Below are 21,974 nucleotides of genomic sequence, written 5' to 3' on the forward strand. Positions count from 1 at the left end.
ACTAAGATTGCACTGTTGTCTAGCATGCTGTGGTAGACGGCACTGGAATGGGCATCAGGAGACCTAAGTGCTAATTCCAGTTCTGCCTTAATTAGCAGCCTCAAATTAGATGGGCCCCTTCTCCCCTCCAGACCTCTGTTTCCTTTATAAAATGAGGAAGCCAGATTTCTGCTCTTGATAATGGCAGAGCAGTTGGTAACAGTGGCTCACCCCTATAATCCCAGCACTTTGGGAGCCTGAGGTGGCAGATCATTTGAGGTCAGGAGTTCGAGACCAGCTTGGCCAACATGATGAGACCCTGTCTCTACTAAAAATACAAAAATTAGCCAGGCAGGATGGCATGCACCTGTAATCCCAGCTACTTGGGAGGCTGAGGTAGGAGAATTGCTTGAACCTCAGAGGTGGATGTTGCAGTGAGCTGAGATCATGACACTGCACTCCAGCCTGGGGGACAGAGTGAGACTCTGTCTTAAAAAATATAACATACAAAACAAAAAAATAACAGCAGAGCAGCTTGTTGAAGATCAGCCCTCCCACTGAGAACATCTGAAAAAACTAGATGATGATACAAAACGCCAGCGTGCGCGTGCGCGCGCACACACACACACACACACACGTATTGGAGAGATGCCCTGGCAGCCAGGACTTGAGGAGATAGGACCTTGGGGGAAGGGAACTAGACTGACTGACGTGAGTTCAACAATCGGCCAGCACTTTCCCCCACAAAGTACTTGCTGACTCATACGCAGTTCACAGTATGTGGATGGATGATATTTTAGGTTTAGAAAGCTCACCTTAGGTGTCAGCAGCTGCACAGAGTTGAGGAGACAAAAATGGGAGTGTGTGCTAAACACTTTCTTTGCCCTAGAAGCAATAAAAGTACTAATTTACAGTGAAATCATGAATATGTGCAGTAATCTTTGAGGTAATCACTAAAAGAACAGTAAAATAGTGTATGACTAACAAATAGAGGAGGAAATGGAATTATTAAAATACTTGATTTGTCCATAATACAAAAAGACAAAATGGAGATTTCTGGTTACTGGGGGCAGGGGAAAAAGAAAATTGGGTAGCAACTGCTTAATGGATATGGGATTTCCTTTTGGAATGACAAAAATGTTTTGAAACTAGATAGACATGTTGGTTGTACAACACCGTGAAGTGCCACAGGTTGTTCACTTTAAAATGGTTAATTTTATGTTAGATGAATTTCACTTCAACAAAAATAAAAAACATAATAATGTTAAAAATACTTGATTTCTCTGAAAGAAGGCAAGAAAAAAAAGGAAAAGAAATATACAACAGCTGGGACAAAAAAATAGTAAAAGCAAGATAGTAGAATTAAATCCAATGTATCAATAGTTTACATTAAATATAAATGGTCCTAACATATCAAACAAAAGACAGAAATTGTCATAAAACCCAATTATATGCTGCTTATAAAAGATACATTTAAATGTCACAATGCAGGAAGGTCAAGTAAAGGAAGGAAAAAGATATATAAACACAAAGCTAAGGAAAACTCTGGAATGGAACTACTATCAGTCAAAGTAGACTTAGAAGAAGAAGCAGTACTAGAGATAAATAGGAATAATTCATAATGATAAAATCCAGTCCACCAGAAAGTCACGATAATTCTAAATTTGACTGAAGCTAATAACAATTTCAAACATATGAAGCAATACGTGACAGAATTAAACAGAAATAAACAATCTATAGTCATATTCGAATATTTAACATGCTTCTCTCAGTAATTGATAGAAAAAGGAGAAAAAAAATCACAAAAATATCTAAGATTTAAACACTAACAATATATTAACTTGAGCTAATTAACTTATAAAGAATTTGGATTCAACAACTATATGGTATACACTTTTTCCTAAGTTTTTCCAAACTTTTATAGTTACTAAAATTGTGCATGGGGCCATAAAGCAAGTTTCAACACAATTCAAAGGACTGAAATCATATAGCATATGTGCTCTGACCACAGTAGGATTAAGCTAGAATCAGTAACAAAAAGACTCCAAGATACGTTTAAGAGATTCATTGTACAACAGAGTAACTATAGTTAATAACAATGTATTGTAATTTTTTATTTGAGACAAGGTTTCACTTAGTTGCCTAGGCTGATGTGCAGTGGTGTGAACATGGTTCACTACAGCCTGGATCTTCTAGGCTGAAGCAATCCTCTTGCCTCAGCCTCACATGCATTCTTGAAAATTGCTGACAGTAAGATTGTAGGTGTTCTCATCACAAAAAAAAGGAATAAGTATGTGAAGTAATACATATGTTAACTAGCTCAATTCAGCCATTCCACAATGTGTACATATTTCAAAACATTACATTGCATATGATAAATAGGTATGATTTTTATTTGCCAATTTAAAAATTAAATTTTAAAAATGGGCAAAGGTGTGGAACAGATGTCTCTTCGAAGAAGATATACAAAAGGCCAATAAGCATGTGAAAAGATGCTCAATACCAACCACAGCCAAAACACACTGAAGTGCACAGACCAATGACACTATGAAGAAACTGCACCAACTAGTCGGCAAAATAACCAGCTGGCATCATGATGACAGGACGAAATTCACAAGTAATAATATTAACCTTAAATGTAAATAGGCTAAATGCCCCAATTAAAAGATACAGGCTGGCAAACTGGATAAAGAGTCAAGACCTATCGGTGTCCTATATTCAGGAAACCCATCTCATATGCAAAGACACACATAGGCTCAAAATAAAGGGATGGAGGAAAATTTACAAAGCAAATGGAAAACAGAAAAAAGCAGGGGTTGAAATTCCAGTTTCTGACAAAACAGACTTTAAACCAGCAAAGATTTAAAAAAGACAAAGAAGGGCATTACATAATGGTAAAAGGATTAATTCAACAAGAAGAACTAGCAATTCAGAATATATATACACCCAATACAGGAGCACCCAGATTCATAACACAAGTTCTTAGAGACCTAAAAAGAGACTTAGACTCCAACGCAATAATAGTGAGAGACTTTAGCACTGCACTGTCAATATTAGACAGATTATCAAGACAGAAAATTAACAAAGATATTCAAGACTTGAACTCAGTTCTGAATCAAGTGGACCTGTTAGATATCTACAGAATTCTCCACCCAAAAATAACAAAATATACATTCTTCTAAGTGCCACATGGCACTTACTCTAAAATCTATCACATAATTGGAAGTAAAACATTCCTCAGCAAATGTAAAAGAACTGAAATCATAACAGTCTCTCAGACCACAGTGCAATCAAATTAGAACTTGAGATTAAGAAACCCAACCAAACAACTACATGGAAATTTCAACAACCTGCTCCTGAATGACTCCTGGGTAAATAATAAAATTAAGGCAGAAATCAAGTTCTTTGAAACCAATGAGAACAAAGAAACAATGTACCAGAATCCCTGGGATGAAGGTAAAGCAGTGTTACAAGGGAAATTTATAGCACTAAATGCCCTTACCATAAAGCTAGAAAGATATCAAATCAACACCCTAACATCACAGCTAAAAGAACTAGAGAAGCAAGAATAAAATCCAAAAGCTAGCAGAAGACAAGAAATAACTAAGAACACAGCAGAACTGAAGGAGACAGAGACACACACAAAAAAAATCAATGAATCTAAGAACTTATTTTTTGAAAACATTAATAAACTAGGTATACTAGCTAGACTGATGAAGAAAAGAGAGAAGAAACAGAGAATCAAATAGACACAATAAAAAATGATAAAGGGGATATCACCACTGACCCCACAGAAATACAAAAAACCATCAGAGAATACTATAAACACTTCTACACAAATAAACTAGAAAATCTAGAAGAAATAGATAAATTCCTGGACACATACACTCTCCCAAGACTAAGCCAGGAAGAAGTAAAATCCCTGAATTGCCCAATAACAAGTTCTGAAATTGAGGCAGTAGCAAATAGCCTACCCACCAAAAAAAGACCAGGACCAGATGGATTTACAGCTGAATTCTACCAGTAGTTTCACAAGGAATGATACCAGCTCCTCTCAAAAAAGAAAACTTCAGGCCAAGATCCCTGATGAACATCAATGTGAAAATCCTCAATAAAATACTGGCAAACCAAATCCAGCAGCACATCAAAGAGCTTATCCACCATGACCAAGTTGGCTTCATCCCTGGAACGCAAGACTGGTTCAAAATACGCAAATCAATAAACGTAATTCATCACATAAACAGAACTAAAGACAAAAAACACATGATTACCTCAATAAACACAAAAAAAGGCCTTTGATAAAATTCAACATCCCTTCATGTTAAGAACTCTCAATATACTAGGTAATATGATATATTTCAAAATAATAACAGCCATTTATAACAAACCCACAGCCAATATTATACTGAGTGGGCAAAAGTTGGAATCATTCTCCTTGAAAACTGGGACAAGACAAGGATGCCCTCTCTTACCACTCCTATTCAACATAGTATTGGAAGTTCAGGCCAGGGCAATCAGGCAAGAGAAAGAAATAAAGGGCATTCAGATAAGAATACAGGAAGACAAACTGTCCCTGTTTGCAGATGACATTATCCTATATCTAATAAACCTCATAGTCTCAGCCCAAAATCTCCTTAAGCTGATACACAACTTCAGCAAAGTATCAGGATACAAAATCAATAAGCATTCTAATCATAAGCATTCCTATACACCAATAACAGACAGAGAGCCAAATAATGAATGAACTCCCATTCACAATTGCTACAAAAAGAATAAAATACCTAAGAATATGGCTAACAAAGGATGTAAAGGATCTGTTTAAGGAGAACTATAAAACACTGCTCAAGGAAATAAGAAAGTACACAAACAAATGGGAAAAAAAATTCTATGCTCGTGGATAGGAAGAATCAATATCATGAAAATGGCTATACGGCTCAAAGTATTTTATAGATTCAATGCTATTCCCATTAAACTACCACTGACATTCTTCACAGAATGAGAAAAAAACTACTTTAAATTCATATGGAACCAAAAAAGAGCCATACAGCCAAGACAATCCTAAGCAAAAAGAACAAACCTGGAGGCATCACCCTACCAGACTTCAAACTATATGACAAAGCTATAGTAACCAAACAGCATGGTACTGATACCAAAGCAGACACATGTGCAAATGGAACAGAAAAAAGATCTCAGAAATAAGACCACACATCTACGTCCATCTGATCTTCAACAAACCTAACAAAGATAAGTAATAAGAAAAGAATTCCCTATTTAATAAATGGTGCTGAGACAACTGGCTGGCCATATGCAGAAAATTGAAACTGGACCCCTTCCTTACACCTTATACAAAAATTAACTCAAGATGGATTAAAGACTTAAATGTAAAACCCAAAACTATAAAAATACTAGAAGAAAATCTAGGCAATACCATTCAGGACATAGGCATGTGCAAAGATTTCATGACAAAAACATCAAAAGCAATTGCAACAAAAACAAAAATTGACAAATGGAACCTAATTAAACTAAAGAGCTTCTGCACAGCAAAAGAATCTATCATCAGAGTGAACAGACAAGCTATGAAATGGGAGAACATTTCTGCAATCTATCCATCTGGCAAAGGTCTAATATCCAGAATCTATACGGATCTTAAATAAATGTACAAGAAAAAGACAACTCCATCAAAAAGTGGGCAAAGGATATGAACAGATATTTCTCAAAAGAAGACATTTATGCAGCCAAAAAACAAAATGTTTTAAAAAAAGTTAAACATCACTGATCATTAAAGAAATGCAAATCAAAACCACAATAAGATACCATCTCATGTCAGTCAGAATGGCGATTGTTAAAAAGTCAAAAACAACAGATGCTGGTGAGGCTGTGAAGAAAGAGGAACACTTTTACACTGTTGTGGAAATGTAAATTAGTCCAATCACATGGAAGACAGTGTGGCAATTCCTCTAGGATCTAGAACCAGAAATACCATTTGACCCAGCAATCCCATTACTGAGTATATACTCAGAGGAATATAAATCATTCTGTTACAGTGATACATGCAGGTGTGTGTTTGCTGCAGCACTATTCACCATAGCAAAGACATGGAATCAGCCCAAATGTCCATCAATGATAGACTGGATAAAGAAAACATGGTACATACACACCACAGAATACTATGTGCCATAAAAAGGAACAAGATCATGCCCTTTGCAGGAACATGGATGAAGCTGGAAGCCATTATTCTCAGCAAACTAACATAGGAATGGAAAGCCAAATACCACATGTTCTCACTTATAAGTGGGAGTTGAACAATGAGAACACATGGACACAGGGAGGAGAACAACACACACTGGGGCCTGTCAGGAGGGTAGAAGGAGGGAGAACATCAAGATAAATAGCTAATGCTTGCAGGGCTTAATACCTAAGTGATGGGTTAATAGGTGCAACAAACCACCATGGTACATGTTTCCTATGTAACAAACATTAATGTCCTGCACATGTATCCTGGAATTTAAAATAGAATTTAAAAATAATAAACTAAATAAAAACATTGAATTCAGTGAAAAAGAAAAAAAAGAAAAGATGTTCAACATCATTCATTGTTAGGTAAATGCAAACCAAAATCACAATGAAATACCACTTTCCACCTACTAGGATGTCTATAGCCAAAAACATGGAAAATAAGTGTTGGCAAGGATGTGGAAAAATTGAAATTCTCGTGCATTGCTGTGGGCACATACAATGGTGTGGCTCCTGTGGGAAACAGTTTGATAGTTCCTCAAAAAACTAAACAGAGAATTAGCACATGACTTGCAGTTTTACTCCTAGGTACACATGTACTCAAAGGAATTGAAAGCAGGGACTCAAATAGATACTTGTATGAGAATGTTCATCGCAACATTATTCACAATAGGCAAAAGATGGAACAACTCAGGTGTTCATTAACAGGTGAGTGGATAAACAAAACGTGTCATACATATAGAATGGAATATTATTCAGCCAGAAAAAGGAATGAAGTTGTGATTCATATTACAACATAGATGAACTTTGAAACATTACGCTAAATAAAAGAAGGCAGACACAAAAGGACAAATGATTATACAATCCCACTTATACGAGACACTTAAAATAAAAAATTTCATAGAGACAGAAAGTAGAATACATGTTACCAGGAGTTGGAAAGAGGGGGATGTGGGGAATTATTAGTTTAATGGTTAGAGAGTTTCTGCTTGGGGTGATGAAAAGGTTTTAGAAATAGTGGTGATGGTTGTACAACAATGTGAATATAATTAATGCTACTGAACTGTACATTTAAAATAGTTAAAATAGAAAATTTTGCTATACATATTCTACCACAGTTTTTAAAAATTAATGTAATACATCAAAACCACTGAATTGTATATTTTAGATGGGTAAATGATATGCTATGTGAATTGTATTTTTTTCCCATTTATTTATTTTATTGCATTTTAGGTTTTGGGGTACATGTGAAGAACATGCAAAATTGTTGCACAGGTACACACGTGGCAGTGTGATTTGCTGCCTTCCTCCCCATCACCTACATCTGGCATTTCTCCCCTTGCTATCTCTCCCCAGCTCCCCACCCCCCTAACTTTTTTAAGAAAAAAAGAAAATTTCCATCTGTTTGGAAATTGAGCAACACAAATCTGAAATGAGAAGGCCAGAACAGTTGCTCTCTAGGGGCCCTTCAATAACTGATGGTCTCCAGGTCTGAAAGCCTTATCTGCCAAGTTCCTACTTCATGCTGAGCAGTGCAGTCTTTATGGCAATCTTTTCCCCGCAGCTTCTGAAGCTAATGGGATTGTTGGCCTTTGACTCATTCTTTCTAAGACAGAGAGAAATAAATTCTTTGGGCAGAGTGAAACAAGCTCTTACTTGCTCTCTGTCCTTCCTTTGCCACCCAAGTTTCGGCAGGAGACACTCATGTTCCCCAATAACCATTTTTCCCATCTTGGAGATTGTGTCACATCACCAGGGAAACATCCACAGACCTTCCAGCTTCCTGGGAGGCTCTGTGAGCCCAGTGACAGTAGCCATTCCATTTCTGAGGCTGCTCACAGGAACGGAAGCAATAGCACCCTGGAAAGTGATACCTGGACTATGTACAGACTCCTCAAAAGATCCCATAGAGACTGAGAGACCAGCAGGGTAGGGACATCCTTCTGCCCTGAACTTCTGAGCTGGGCCACTTACCGCTATCTTGTATGGGCTTCTGACACTAGCTAAAAGTAAGTCACATACAGCTGGCATCCCTTATTGGAGTGGTAAATAGGGTCTGACACAGACCAACTCCCAAACTGACAGAGACTCTCTTCAGTCACCCTGTCCAGCCTTATATTTTCTGGAACAGATTGAATACTCCTTTACATTATGGTAAACATGACTGAAACATTTAACAGACATCCAAACCTCATACCCTTATTAACATACCCTTATTAAGCTCCTACTACATACCAAATACTCTGCTTGACACTGGTTACCAAGAGGGATCATAAGGATTCATAGCTAAGAGAAATAAGCTTTAGGGTGTAAAGGAACGTGTGTTCAGGGGTATCCACTGGGGCTATCCTAAAAATGGGTCTGAAGCCCAGTATTTTCCTGAAATTAGAGCCTGGGCTATGGCCAGTCCTGGAGCCTAGAGGGGCTCAGATTGCATAGCTCCACAGTGAAAACCAAGGAGTGGCCTTCTCCCAACACTGCCCCAGTACCCAGGGTCCCTGTATCCTAAAATATAGGATGCGAACATTTTTGGAGATCTCATTAAAGCAGATATATGGGTATGAGGGAACAAGCACTTGGCAACAACAGGCAAGGACACTATTACCCATACACTCACGTTATTGGCATGTGACAGAGCCCCCTGGTCCCAGGGCTATGCTGAAGCCTGGAGAGGGCTCACGAGTCACTCTCTGATGATGTTGCACTTGCATTTTCACAAATGGGCAAAATGAACAGGAGATGTGGGTCCTGTGGGAGAATGAAGAAGGCTGGCCCTTAGAGGAATGGCTATAGGGACAGTGTGAAGAGAGGGTACAGGCAAGTCCAGGTGGCCTGGTTGGGGTAGGCAGGAGTTACTTCCAGCCTCTAGAGGATCTGCTGGGCCAGCCCCAGTCTTCCCTAAAGTAGCTTCAATGTCTGCTGGCACTTGGGCTACCAACTCCATGCAGCACCCTTTCATGGTTCTTCACCTGAGCCTCTGCTCCTCCAAGCCTCAGTGTACCTGTGCTCCGAGAAGGGGGCCTGTACAGATGAGATTCAGGCTGATCTCCTCAGTTCTGCGGCCAGGCTGCCCTTCTGGCCACAGCAAGCTGACATGTAGCCCTGCTTCCCTGGGTGCGGTGGCTGGCAGCCAGCTGAGAGCAAGCCCCAAGGCATCTCCAAGCAGGAGAGGTCACTCAGGCTAGGCACAGTAGCTCATGACCATCCAGTCAAGTAAGTTCTCAGTAAATTTTCCTTGACTCAAACACCCTCAGGTCCCAAATTCCCTAGCTTAGCCCCTTCCAAGTTTAGGAAATCTGTGCTCATTAATGCAAGAGCCATGAACCCCTTGGAAGAAAACCTCAGAACCTCAGGACAATGGGAGAAAGTGCTGACAGGCAACCTTGATGCAGCAGGTAGAAGATGGTACATATCGTTGATGGCTACACAGCCCACGCCTTAGAGACAGCATATGGATGTATGCTGAGTTTCCCTCAAGGAGACTATCATTACCATCTTACATGAAGCTGGTATGATGTCATACCAAAGGGAGGGTAGGAGTGTGCCTCTAAGGCCTACCCCAGAAATCACACCATGGCTTGGAACACCTATAGGATCACCACCCTTGGTGTTAGGCTGAAGCAGTCCTTGAGGCAAGGATTCAAGTACAAGTGCCTTATTTGAGAGATAACCTCAGGCAACATGGACAGGGGAATAAGGAGGGAAAACGGACGGGGAGGGGAAAGAAGTCAATAAGGGTCTTATTATCAAGTTACAATGAACAGCTGAAGCTCAAAGTTATGCTGACCTAGGGGTTAATTGGTTAGTTGGTTGGGGGCTGCTTCTAAGGGCAGTAACTCTAAGGTGCTTCCAGATTGCTCTATGTGTGGGCAGAGGGTGTTCTCACAGCCAGAAAGAAGCCCCAGGGCAGAGTCACAGGTATTTTGCAGTAGGCAGCCTTCAGGCATGTACAGTGAGCAGGGGGTGTGAGCAGGATGCCTGCACTGTGCTCCCCTTGCTGTGTGTGCTCCCAGCTCACTGTGCAGCCTTGAATTGTTGAGCCAGCATCCCAGGATATGCGACGAGGCGAGAAAAGCAAAAGCCTGGAATACAGTCACAAGCCTCTGGTACCTGGACAGTGTTTCACTTCCTGTGAATTAACTCATTCACATCCCAGTTTACCTTGTGAGTCTGATGATTAGATTTGGTTATCCAGAGCTCAATGAATAATAACTATTTATTAGCTGCTTAGCTATTTGAGGCTTTCAACCCATATTGTGGTAAATCATCAGAACACCTGAAAGGACAGTTTTGTTATTTCTGATTTAGAGATAGAAAAATTGAGAGTTAGTTAGAAATCAAATGACCTGGCCAAGCTCCCATAGCTACTCAGAAGAATACTCAGAATTCAAGTGTATGTGAAATAGGGGTCTTTGTGAAATTCATATATTGTGCTTTAGTACCTCCTTGACTCCTGGTTACTCGGATGACTCAAACCTCTGAACCTGCAAAGATGAGGTGAGACTCTGGGCCCACAGTGACCTCACCAGGTTACAGATATCCTGTGAGAGACAGCCAGCAGTCAGCCCCAATTGCTCACACCTGCTTTCTGCTCATTTTCATCCTACTAAAAAAATTCCCACTAGGTCCTCGGTAATTCCCCCAAATTCACCTGTCCTCAGTCTTAACAACACCCCCTTCTCTGCATTAAAGAAAATAGCATTCTAACGCTTGTTAAAACAATAAGGAACACTTTGTTCAGGACTACTGTGATAGGAGTATTGCAATGGGGTGAGAGATCGGGTTCAACTTCAAATTCAAGGACAAGTGGGAATGTCAGTCAGGAGCAGAGTGAGAAGATTAGTCGATATGGAAAGTTGCTAAGAGAAGTCATCAAGAGTAGGAGATTCTTGTAAAATCAACTTAACAGGATTCTTGCTAAACACAGTCTAAGGTGATCAGATATCAAGCATGGGGCATTCTCCCTAAACTAACCTGGCAGGATTCTTACTAAAACTGGACCCAGCAAGGACAGACACAGAAACAGAAGCCCAAGATCAAGGCCTAGACGAGAAGAGGCTCACAGGAGCCTTACTAGGGTCTAGTGAAAGAAAGAGTCTTTGTCACTTACCACAGTGGTCCAGATAGCAGTTATCAAGCCAGACCCTGGGACTTGGTGTTCTGAGTCCTCAAAATACCCTGGAAGGCAGGGACCAGGATCATCATCTTTGCTTCACCAATGAAGAAACAACAAGTTAAGTATCTTGCCCGAAGTCAGACTGCCAGCCAATAACAGAGCTGGGATTTGAACTCAGAAACTCTGGTGTCAAACCCATAGCTTTACCGACCACATGTCAAAGCTTCTCATCTTGTTGATTCTTTAGTGGATTTCATGCTTAATTAACCTTCCCACCATCAATTTGGGATAAAGAGACCCAAAGAAATGGGGCTATCATATAATCCTGCTTTACAACAGACCATCTTTCACATCCTCACAAGTTACTTTGGGGCCTCAAAGATAAGCCATTGTAATGAACACTTCATAATGTGATTTGACCAACAAAAACATTGGTATACAAAAAAGGAAACTGAAGCAGATTTCTGCATTCGTTTCTATTTTTGTTGTGTTCTGCTTTTGTTTAATAATAAGGGGGAGGAGACTGAGCTTGAGCACCGATCTGCAGCAAGAATTTTTTATTACCAGTGGCTGAAAAACAAAATGGGTTTTAATTTCTTCCAATTTCATTTCAGTTTTGCCAGTGGACATCTGTGCTTGTGGTCTTGGAAGCCGTAATACATGGCTAATACTTTCCAATAATTTTCTTTTGATAATTCCTCTGACTGTGTGAAGAAAAGGGCCTAAACATGGATTAACATCACATGACAACATTTTCCCAAATCTATGTAGCAAACTACTACTTTTCTTTTTCTACCAAGATAATAGGAGGAAAAAAGCAATTTATCAGAGCAGAAAGCAGCAGACTAGGTTCAGGGAACTGGGGTTCTCCTCCTGGCTCTGCTACCCACTATCCAGCGGTGTGGCCTGAGGCAGGGGACATCATCACTCTGGGTTTCTGTTTCCACATTGGGAAATGAGATGCTTAGACTGCATGATCCCCAAAGTCCCTCCCAACTCTGAAATTTCCAGAGTCTCTGATAGAACATGGTGCCAAATGACCTTCATAGCGTCGGCATCTTAGCTTTGGACATACTTTGAGTTAACCTGGCTCAGTGACTAACGTAGGGAAGGAAATCCACAATTAATTCTGCACATATGTGAGCACTTGAGAAAAAAAAAAGCAACCGTTTACATCAGGAATCTCAAATGACAGATAGCATAAGTGAGGGCATCAGGCTGATCAAGGAAACATTAGGGAGCAGTGGGGACACCGCTGGACTGAGAGCTCACAATGTCTCTGAAGGCGGCAGCTGCTCCTTAGCGCCATCCAGTGGCTTCCATGTGGCAATGCAGGCCCAGTGCAACCAGAGACTGATTTTGCAAGCAAAAACAGAAATCTAGATTTTTATGTGCAGTTTTCCAATTTTTAAAACACTGCTGGGGCCAAAGAAAACATACTCAGGAGCCCTAGTTAGCAAATCTTGAGTCACATGCACTGGGTGTCTGCATCATTCTCTTTTCTCCAGGAGCAGGAGCATCCTGTACTTCCTCTGTTCATTTCTGTTTACTCATGTCTCCCTCCTGGACCCAGAGCATTTTGAGGGTCCAGGGTTCTATGCCTGTCTTGCGTAGCAGATTATTGGTAGTCAATGAAATGAAGGAATTTTACTATTTACAACGAACACTTCATTGTATTAGTCTGCTCAGGCTGCCATAAAAAAATGCCATGGCTTAAACAATAGAAATTTATTTCTCACAGTTCTGGAGGCTGGAATGTCCAAGATCAAGGTACAACAGGGCTTAGTTTCTGGTGAGGGCTCTCTTCTTGGTTTACAGAGAGCTTCCTTCTCACTGCATCTTCATCTGGTGTGTGCACACAGAGAGAGAGCTCTGTTGTCTCTTCTTACAAGGACACTAACCCTATTGGATCAGAGTCCAACCTTATGACCTCATTTAACTTTAATTACCTCCTCAGAGACTCCAACTCCAAATGCAGCTACACGGAGGCCCAGGGCTTCAATATATGAAGTTGAGGAGGACACAAACATTCAGTGTATAATATCCACCTAATGCCAACTCACAAGAATTTACCAAAAGCATGGGGGAGGGAAAGGACAAGAAGTTATGTCTAGAGATCAAGAGAGATGGGAGACGCAGGGCCTCTGAAGCCCAGGCTTGCCCCAGCCTTTCTCCTGAAGAGACAGCCCCCACTTCTCACCTTGATGATGCATCTTGCTCCTCCATTGCCCACTGAGCAGAGCAATGGGTCTCACCAGGACCAAGACCCTGATATTTCCGACAAGCTGATACACACACAAAACCAACCGGGCCACCCCTAGCATCAACAGGCATCATCTCCCTTCCTTGCAACAGGCCCAGGTAGGTGAAGTAATGGGTTCATGGTCAAATGTGTGGTGAGTGACAGAGCCCAGATTCAAACTCCTGCCCCACCCCCCGAGCATCACTGCTTTCCTCCCACCAACTTTTCCACCATGTGCTCTGTCCCCAGTCTAGAACTTTCTGATGCTAGGAGTCAGTACCTGAAGCCTAAACTAATTGATACCTCCAAAGAATCATTCCTCACATTTCCCAATCCCCTGTAGGAAGTGATTCATGAGGAGTGGCTTCTGGGCTCTCAGAAATGACTCCTCACTCAGAAATGGTTTTCTACCACTCTGTTGTCCAATGCTTGAAATTCCATTTTTTGATTCCTAACTTAAACCCTGGTGATGAAGCCTAGTTACTATCACAATTGTTCAGGAAGCTTTTTAAAATTTTTTTTATATCATGAAAAACTCACTGGTTTTCTATCTATTTATATTTATTCTAAAATTTTAAACTATATGTAAAGAGAAAAGGAAGAAAAAACTCACCTGAAATTCTACCCTGAGATTACCATTATTGATACATTAATGACCTAAATTCATGCATTTCATTATGAAAATATATTTTAGATATTTATATATACATATAAATATATACATACATGTGTGTGTCTTTCTTTTATATATATACAGCATCCACAGGCATCATCTCCCTTCCTTGCAACAGGGCCAAGCAGATGAAGTAATGGGTCCAAGGTCATGTGGGTACATATGAATATATTTTTATATATAGCTTTTATGACTTATCACACAAGCTGTTTTTTTTTTTCCATTGTTACCTCTTTAAATACAGTATTGGCAGGGACACTGCCTTAGTTACTGTCTTGTTCCTCCTTCATTTCCTTTCACCCATACAACTTGGTACAGATCACCAGTGTTAACAAGCTTCTCTACATTTACCAATTATACATAAATATATAGACTAATGATGATGATGATGATGATAGAAGTTTAAAAAGACAACAGCAATTACCCTTTATCACTTTTTAAAAAGAAATAATATACATTTCTCTGGATCCTAATTTTCCTATTTAATAATATCTCATGGGAATACTTCTTAGTCACCTTTTTAAAAATTAAAATATTCCATAATAGTGATCATTACAATTCACTACATTATTCCCCTTCTGATGGGAACTTTAGGTTCTATTTTTGTCACTATGCATAATGTTGCAATAACTATCTGAGGACCTATTTATCCATACACACTGCTTTTATTCCATCAGAGAGATTCCCTGGAATGGAATTACCAGGTTGAAAGGATGTGCATTTTTAATTTTAATTGCTAATGCCAGATGGCTTTCCAAAATGTGGTAGCAATCTCCATTTCTACCAATATGTGAACTCTCTCCCACCTCCCATCAGTAGTAGGTGTTATCATCCTTTAACTTCTGTCAACCTAACAAGTGGAAAGTGATAGCCCATTGTTACTTTTTTTGCATTTCCCTACCAGTGAACTTGAGCATCTTTTAATGTTCATTCGTCATTTGAATTTGTGCTTCTATGAAATGCCTGCCCTTATTCTTTGCCCATTTTCAATTGAATTATTTACCTTTTTGTTATCAGTTTGTAAGATGTTAACTTTTGGGGGGTAGCAACTGGCTAGCAGTTGACCTAAACTGTTTCTTCCTCCTTGTAGGAGCAGCCAGACCACGTGTCCCAGCCTCTCGTGTGCTTGTGTGTATCCATAGTATCAGTTCTAGTCAGTGAAGCATGGGTGGAAGTGGAGTATTACCCTTCCAGGCCTGGCTCACAAAACTACCCACCTGTGAGCCTACCTACTAATTTCCCTTCCACAAGGAGCTTAGAAGCCACATGTTAAAGATGGCGGTGCACACAATAGAAGGAGCCCAGGTTCCTGAATCTCTGCCTGGAGGGGGGCTGTCTGCCAAACAGGATCACCCATCATGGACTTGATATGAGTGAGAAATTCAATTCTACTGTGCTAAGCTATAGAGTATAACGGGTTTATATGTACAACAGAGCCACTCTAAATAACACATCCACCACCTGCCATATGGATTACAACTGTTTCCACCAAACTATCATTTGTGTAATGACTGTGCTTGCAGTAAAATTTAAATTGTAAAATGTTTATATTTTCTTGTACGCCTGCATTTTACAGCCTCTATATTTTCCATCTAAAATGGTTTCTTGGAAGCTTTTTACAAGTACAGATTCTACAATCCACCCTAGAAAACTGTGCTGCAAGCAGTCTGGAGTGGAGCCAGGAAATCTCGATCTTCTTAAAGCGCCTTGGAGTTTTCTGCTGCATCCCAGGATTGGAGAGTACTGCTTAGGATATTAAAGTGGCAGCCCCTGCCACAATGGAAGAACTCTGGGGGTAACCTAACCTGCTTCCTAAACGTAGATTCCTAGCGACACCTGGAAAGAGCCTAAACTAAAGCTGGGTTAGCCCAACATCATAGGAGGTTCTGAGCCCAAACCAAGGCTTCTCCACTTCCTCAGGTATGCCCTGAGGTAAGCAACTTAATTTCTCTAGGCTTCCTTTCCCCTCTCCTACAAAATGGAAGTGATAATAATTCCTACGTTGTGATAGGAATACCTACTTAGTTTTCAGGGTCAAGGCAAAGATAAAGATATGTGTAAAAATATTTCAGCCTAAACCTGGCATATGGGACTGGCCCAAGAAATTATTAACTCAAGGCTAATAACATAACTTTGAACTATTTAACTAAATATTACCTAAATATATATTAAACTAAATATTAACCAAAATACAACCCTGCCCAACTTACAATTTTGCCTGTGATAATTCTGCTGGACACCATCAGGCACTGAGCCCTTTCAGTTCAAAATGCAAATTATAGACATTCATTATGTGAGATATATAGATACAAATACAGAGAGATATATTTAAAGAGCAGTTAGCTTTACAAGCACAGAATAATTCCAGAACTTCCCTCAAAGCTTGCTTAGTTACACGTGTCTTGTATTAACATTTTGTGCATGCACGTGTGAGGTGTGGTGTGTTGGCGTATGTGCACATGTGTGTGTGTGCCTGTGTATAAATGCATCAGGTTAAGTGTAAGGACTATGAGCTCTTCAGAAAAGGTTTGGATGCAGTAACAGTGACTCATAAATTACTGCTCAGGGTGATTCCTGACTAATCCACAGAAGAGCAACTGCCAACATTAATTTAGGAAAATGAAATTTATTCAAGGACTACCCTGTGCCAGACACTGCGTTAAGGGTATATTTGCTCTCTCATTCAATCTTTAAATAAACCCATAAAATTATATGATATTCTTCCCAGTAAAGTCTTGTTCCTACAAGATGAGGAAACTGAGGCGCAGAGAGGCTAAGCTGCCCATAGTTACAAAGTTGTGAAAGGGTGAAGGCAGAATGTGCCTCTAGGTATATGGTTTCATTAGAGATAATGAAAATGTTCTAAAATTAGTTCATGGTGATGCTTGCGCAATGTGGGCATACAAAAAAAACACTGACTTACACACTTTAAACAGGTGAACTTTATGGTATGGAAATGATATCAATAAAGCTGCTTTAAAAAACAAAAGTGCAACCAGGTCCAGCTGACTCTACAACCAGACTTGAATGAAATGCTTCTTGTTTAAAGAGTGCTTTCATGCAAATCACTTTGTTCATGTCCAGCCCCTCTTCTGCTCCCACCACCAGCCCACAGCTGTGTAAATCCCTCTACCTCCTAAGGGGAGGAGTGAGATGGATAAACAAAGCCAAAACTCTTGTGTGGCCTCTAGGCCAAATGGTCAGCAAGCGTGAGGTGGTCATCAGTGTCAGGAATCTCAGCAACATGTGGGAGCAGGTGTCCTTCCATATGCACCAAGCATCTGCAAAAACCTCATCAGCCATTTGCAATCTGAGCCGGCTAGCCTTTGTTTAAAATCCAGACCTGTTCTCATGGATCCCACTGGAACCACTCAGCAGCTCACCTTTGCCTTTAGGGTTACATGTGGAGCCTTTAGCACAAACCCCAAAACCCTCAAGACCCAAGGCCCCTCCACGGCCACACCATACTCTATGCTCTGGCCACTTTAAAGACTGCACTGTCCTCTGCCTACCCATGACATTCAAGTCTTCATGCTCTGGTCTACATTGCTCCTTGTCTTTCTGGGAGGATTCTACTCAGCAGGAGATTTGATAGGAACATCTTATGTGTGGTTCCCCTCTCTCCTCTCCCCACAGTCCCACATCCTAATCTTCCACTTACATTGTCTTCATAGACCTATCTCAGCATCTTTCACACTGCATTGTCACCATTTGCTTCTTGCCATCTTCTGCCCCCTCCACACCCCTGTCAATACTGGTCCACACAGACTATTGACCACTTGCCACTCCACTTAGACAGTGCAAAGGCACTGTTGTGGCTTGAATTATGCCCCCCAAAAAGATATATTGAAGTCCTAACCTCATCTCCCTGTGAATGTGACCTTAATTGGAAATAGGGTCTTTGTAGTCATAATAAGAGAAGATGAAATCATACTCATTAGGGTGAGGCCTAAATCTAACTGGACAAAAGTCCTTATAAAAAAAAAGGAGAAGACAGCAATGCACAGGGATAACACCATGTGGTGAAAGAGACTGAAAGCAGAGTGACACAGCTGCAAGCCGAGGACTGCCAAGGATTCCCAGCAGCCACCAGAAGCCAAGAAGAGGTGAAGAAGAGTCTTCCCCTAGAGCCTTCAGAGGGAGCATGGCCCTGCAGATACTTTGGTTTCAAACTTCTAGCCTCCAGAACTGTGAGAGAATAAAATTCTATTGTTTGAAGTCACTCTGTTTGTAGTACTTTGTCACAGCAGGCCTAACAAACTAATACAAATACTTTATGCCGATTAAGACCAAATCTGATTTCATGATCTTATCCAAAAAAGCCTCTTCCCTGATTTTAGCACTACCTCCATCCTGTTACACCAGCCAGAAACCCACAGCAGTGCAGGCAATTTCCTCTTCCTCCTATCCCCATTTCCAGTTCATTACTTTAGAAGACATTATTGTGTCTTCTAAATATTTCCCCAACCTGCCCGCTTCTCTCCGGCTCCATCCCACCAATCTAGTTTATCATCTCTCACCTGGACTACTGGCCTCTCCACACACATTCTTGCCCCACCAATTTTTCTCCACATGGCAGCCACAATGACATTGTTTAAAATGAAGTCCAATCATGGGTTCTCATCCCCCTTCAAAATACTTACTGCCTTTCCATTGCTCTTAGGAAAAAGATAAAACTCATTTCTCCAGCCACAGTGAGCACCACCCTCTCTCTCACTCTGAGATCCAGATACTCTTTGACCTTTTTGGAGTTCTTTCAATTTGCCACACTCCCTCCCTCCTACCACAAAACCTTGTACCAACCATTTCTTTGTCAAATGGCTTTTTACACCATTCCAGGCTCCCAAATATTTACCTCCTGATCTTCCTTAAGTTGCAGCTTGGCCATCACTTCTTCAGAAAAGCTTTCTCTGACCTGGTCAGGCAATTCTCCCTAACTGCTGCTCCCCTTGGCACCTCTTCAATGGTATCAGTGAAGGGTACTCAGTCAAGATTAGATTTGGCTGCATTTAATAGAAACGTACCTACAGTGGCTTAAACAGAAAGAAGGGTATATTCCTCTTATATAACCAGAAGTCCAGAGGTAGGAAACCCAGGCCAGGCTCCTTCTTATGTCCCAATCCACCATCATAACAGGAGGCTTCCAGAATCACTTATGGCTCAATGCCTGTAGAAATCCCAACTATCATATTAGCATTCTAAGCACCAGGAAAGATCAGCCAAAAGGATGTCCTCCTCGCCTTTAAAAAGACACTTCAGTTGTTCCATTCCTCTGGCTCACTGGCCAAAGTTTAGTCACATGGCCACACCTAGCTGCAAGGGATGCTGAGAATGTGTCTTTCACTCAAATAACAACGAAAAAGTAGGATTGTGCTACCAAGAAAATGAAAGTGAATAGATGAGGTAATTATTATTGTGATCATATTATTTGAGTGATTTGATGACTAATGTCTATTTTTCCAACTAAACAATAAGAAATATATGGGCAAAACCTATGTATATTTTTGCTCACAATTATATGCACAGGTCTTAATGAACATATGTCGGGTATATTTGACAGAGCAGTCAAATTACTCCTCTGTTTCCCCATCTGATAAATGAACATAATAATAGCACCTATCTCAGAGAGTTGTTATGAAAATTAGATTAAATAATATATGCTGGCCAGGCATGATGGCTCACACCTGTAATCCCAGCACTTTGGGAGGCTGAGACAGGAGGATAACTTGAGGCCAGGAGTTTGAGACCAGGTTGGCCAACACAGTGAAACCCTGCCTCTACAAAAAAAAAAATACAAAAATTAACCAGGCATGGTGGTACACACCTGTAGTCCCACCTACTTGGGAGGCTGGGGCAGGAGAATTGCTTGAACCCAGGAGGTAGAGGTTTCAGTGAGCCAAGATCACAGTGCCGCACTCCAGCTTGGGTGACAGTGAGGTCCTATTTCCAAAATAAATAAATAACATATGCAAGATACTTCACATAAAACCCAGAATATGGTAAACATTCTATAAATGTCAAATATTATTATTAATCCCCACTGAGGTGAACTCTTTGGAGGCAGATTCTGATTCACTGGCATCTAGGTGCTTACTAAAGGTTGTTGAATGAATAAGTGAATGAATGAAGTAAACTGGGAAGGATTATAATCATATATATTTTACAAGTGAGAAAAATGAAACTGAGTCCATTAATAAGTGAGATTAGTGCTGATTCTGGTTCCAGCACACATTTAAATATGAGAAATTTCAGAACAAAGAAAATAAACTTCAAAACCAGTGAACAGATTCTGGAAACTTGGCAACAGCAGTGGCAGGCTGGCAGGCTGCAGATCTTCATGAACCCTTAGATAAAAATAGAGCAAATAGATAACAAAACTAAAACCCATAAACAACATTTCCAACAAAACTAAGTGTCAAGAGGTCCCTAGAAAGCCCAAAACACAAGCAGATGAAACAAGCCACCAACAACCACAGATACGTGAGTTATGGATGTGTGCAGAGAGGAAGGAGAGGGCAGCATCGGGGCTTCTGATGGACCTGAGAGAACCCCTAGAGAGCCAACAGATATCCACTGGGAAGGCTGGTGGACCAACTGAGACAAAAACTGGGAGAGGCTGTGCCCAATCGTAGACTAGGGTAAGGATTAAAGAGGCTGGAGCAGCCAGAGCACCTAGGAATGCTCTAAACTGACAGCCAGGGTTTCCTTCCAGGACAAAATAACTCAGTTCCACATTGAAAATAAACTACTTGTAGCAGAGTAAAAATAAAGCAGGACAGGGACAAAAGAGTTGAAAACCAGCTCAGATAGATGCAAGGAAGGGAACACAGCCAGTAAATCTCAGAAAGCAAGCTGCCATATGTTTTAAAAATACCTGAAAATAAAGAAGTTAGAAAAGCAAATTAGACAAGCTATCTGAACCAAGTCTCCTTCTCAAACTAAATTCACATAAAATGAACAAAAGACAAGTATCAAGGTCAAATCCCATCCACAGGTACTATATTAAAAAGAGTAAACAGAATGACTTTTTTCTAGAAAATATAAGCATACCAGAAAAAAGTACTCTAAATATCTGAGCTATTATATACAATTTCAAAACAAGATTAGTAACATTAAGAAATAAGATATAAGACTAAGAAAATGATATAAGATATAAAAGAATAACATGAAAAAAAAATTTAAGGCGAAATGCAGTGGCTCACACCTATAATCCCAGCACTTTAGAAGACCAAAGCAGAAAGATCACTTGAGCCCAGGAGTTTGAGCTATAGTAAGCTATGACTCTGCCACCAAACTCCAGCCTGGGAAGAGAGCAAGACCCTGTATCTAAAAAAAGAAAGAAGTAACAGATATAAGATAATTTTTAAAATAAGAAAAAGGTTTCATATTTATGTAGTATATATTTATAGACAAATAATATATTTTACCTATAAAATGTATTTTATAGGTAAAATATGTAATTATATTTATTTATATAATTAGTATATGTTATATAAAATGTGTAATATAAAATATATTTTATATATAAAATGCCCATCAATGATAGACTGAATAAAGAAAATGTGGTACATATGTGCCATAGAATACTATGCAGCCATAAAAAGGAATGAGTTCATGTGCTTTGCAGGAACATGGATGGGGCTGGAAGCCATTATTTTCAGCAAACTAACACAGGAACAGAAAACCAAATACCACATATTCTCACTTATAAGTGGGAGCTGAATGATGAG

At 40.1% G+C, this 21,974-nt stretch overlaps 1 long non-coding RNA gene across 3 annotated transcripts in view; it reads right to left on the reverse strand.

Moving 5' to 3' along the window:
- Positions 1-21,974, reverse strand: part of LOC116564388 — a 168,690-nt gene that overhangs the window by 131,744 nt on the left and 14,972 nt on the right. The window lies entirely within an intron of this gene.

Source organism: Sapajus apella, unplaced genomic scaffold, assembly GCF_009761245.1.
Source record: "Sapajus apella isolate SASKATOON/1434 unplaced genomic scaffold, GSC_monkey_1.0 scaffold37, whole genome shotgun sequence".
Taxonomy (NCBI): Eukaryota; Metazoa; Chordata; class Mammalia; order Primates; family Cebidae; genus Sapajus; species Sapajus apella.